This window comes from Arachis duranensis, chromosome 6 (genome assembly GCF_000817695.3).
Source record: "Arachis duranensis cultivar V14167 chromosome 6, aradu.V14167.gnm2.J7QH, whole genome shotgun sequence".
In the NCBI taxonomy this organism is placed as follows: Eukaryota; Viridiplantae; Streptophyta; class Magnoliopsida; order Fabales; family Fabaceae; genus Arachis; species Arachis duranensis.
The window spans coordinates 21,095,488-21,098,077 of record NC_029777.3 but is presented as its reverse complement, the minus strand read 5'-3'; the positions used below and the strand labels follow the sequence as shown (position 1 = coordinate 21,098,077).

Genomic DNA, 2,590 nt, shown 5'->3' with positions numbered 1-2,590 from the left:
AACAAAACTGCAAGTTTCATGGACTTCCATCAGAAGATCCCTACCATTTTTTAACTGAGTTCTTGCAGATCTGTGAGACTGTTAAGACTAATGGAGAAGATCCTGAAGTCTACAGGCTCATGCTTTTCCCTTTTGCTGTAAGAGACAGAGCTAGAACATGATTGGACTCACAACCTAAGGATAGCCTGGACTCTTGGGATAAGCTGGTCACAGCCTTCTTGGTTAAATTATTTCCTCCTCAAAAGCTGAGCAAGCTTAGAGTGGATGTTTAGACCTTCAAGCAAAAAGATGGTGAATCCCTCTATGAAGCTTGGGAAAGATACAAGCAGATGACCAAAAAGTGTCCTTCTGACATGTTTTCAGAGTGGACCATGATAGATATATTCTATTATGGTCTGTTCGAGTTCTCTAAGATGTCACTGGATCATTCTGCAGGTGGATCCATCCACCTAAAGAAAACGCTTGCAGAAGCTCAGGAACTTATTGAAATGGTTGCAAATAACCAATTCATGTACACTTCTGAGAGAAATTCCGTGAATAATGGGAAGCCTCAAAGGAAGGGAGTTCTTGAAATTGATGCTTTGAATGCCATATTGGCTCAGAACAAAATGTTGACTCAGCAAGTTAACATGATTTCTCAAAATGCATCCAACATTACTAAAGAGGCATCTTCTGAAGAAGACTCTTATGATCCTGAAAACCCTGCAATGGCAGAGGTAAATTACATGGGGGAAGCCTTTGGCAACACCTATAACCCCTCAAGGAGAAATCATCCAAATTTCTCATGGAAGGATCAACAAAAGCCTCAACAAGGCTTTAATAATGGTGGAAGAAACATGTTTAGCAATAGCAAGCCTTTTCCATCATATTCTCAGCAACAGACAGAGAATTCTGAGCAGAGCACCTCTAACTTAGCAAATATAGTCTCTGATCTGTCTAAGTCCACTTTAAACTTCATGAGTGAAACAAGGTCCTCCATTAGAAACTTGGAGGCACAAGTGGGCCAGCTGAGTAAGAAAGTCACTGAAACTCCTCCTAGTACTCTCCCAAGTAATACTGAAGAGAATCCAAAAAGAGAGTGCAAGGCCATTGACATAATCAACATGGCCGAACCTAGAGAGGACGGAGAGGACGTGAACCCCAATGAGGAAGACCTCAGGGGACGTCTCTCAAGCAAGAAAGAGTTCCTTATTGAGGACTTAAAGGAATCTGAAGGTCATATAGAGACCATAGAGATCCCACTAAACCTCCTTCTGCCATTCATGAGCTCTGAAAACTATTCTTCCTCTGAAGAGGATGAAGATGTAACTGGAGAGCAAGTTGCTCAATATCTAGGAGCTATCATGAAGCTGAATGCCAAGTTGTTTGTTAATGAGACTTGGGAAGGTGAACCTCCCTTGCTCATTGGTGAACTAGATATATGGGTTCAGCAAACTTTACCTCAAAAGAAACAAGATCCTGGTAAATTCTTAATACCTTGTACCATAGGCACCATGACCTTTGAAAAGGTTCTGTGTGACCTAGGGTCAGGCATAAATCTTATGCCACTCTCTATAATGGAGAAGCTGGGGATCATTGAGGTATAGCCTGTCATATTCTTATTGCAAATGGCAGACATGTCAGAGCTGTGATAGATGTTAACAGAGGAGAATTAGTCCTTCAATTGAATGGGGACTACCTTGTGTTTAAGACCCAAGGGTGTTCTTCTTTAATAATGGAGAGGAAGCATGAAAAGCTTCTTTCAGTACAGAGTCAAACAGAGCCCCCACAATCAAACTCTAAGTTTGGTGTTGGGAGGCCACAGCCAAACTCTAAGTTTGGTGTTGAATCCCCACATTCAAAATCTAAGTTTGGTGTTAGGAGTCTACAACATCGACCTGATCACCTTTGAGGCTCCATGAGAGCCCACTGTCAAGCTAGTGACATTAAATGAGTGCTTATTGGGAGGCAACCCAATTTTTATTTATCTTATTTTATTTTTCTTTTATTGTTCTTTTATGTTTTATTAGGTTCATGATCATGTGGAGTCACGACATAAATATTAAAATTAAAAACAGGATAAAAAATAGCAGAAGAAAAAACACACCCTGGAGGAAGGGCTTACTGGCGTTTAAACGCCAATAAGGAGCATCTGGCTGGCGTTCAACGCCAAAACAGAGCATGGATCTGGCGTTGAATGCCAGAAACAAGCAACATCCTGGCGTTTAAACGCCAGGAAAACACCTTGTGGAGAGCTGGCGCTGAACGCCAGAAACAAGTATGGAACTGGCGTTCAACGCCAGAAACATGCTGCAAATGGGCGTTGAACGCTTAAAACAAGCATGAAGCTGGCGTTCAACGCCAGAAACAAGCACCAATTTGGCGTTGAATGCCAGGATTGCATGCAGAGGGCGTTTTACATGCCTCATTGGTGCAGGGATGTAAATCCTTGACACCTCAGGATCTGTGGACCCCACAGGATCATCTCAGGATCTGTGGACCCCACAGGATCCCCACCTACCTCAACTCACCTTCTCTCTTCTTCACCAATCACCTCAATCTCTCTTCCCCATCACCTCTTTACCACTCACATCCATCCATCTCTTCCCCA

General features: G+C 42.6%; 1 non-coding gene across 1 annotated transcript; it reads right to left on the bottom strand.

Moving 5' to 3' along the window:
- Positions 1-251: 251 nt before the first annotated feature.
- Positions 252-355, bottom strand: LOC127740275 (small nucleolar RNA R71). Its single transcript, XR_008000955.1, has one exon. It is a non-coding gene; the product is annotated as a small nucleolar RNA R71 (small nucleolar RNA).
- Positions 356-2,590: the final 2,235 nt, after the last annotated feature.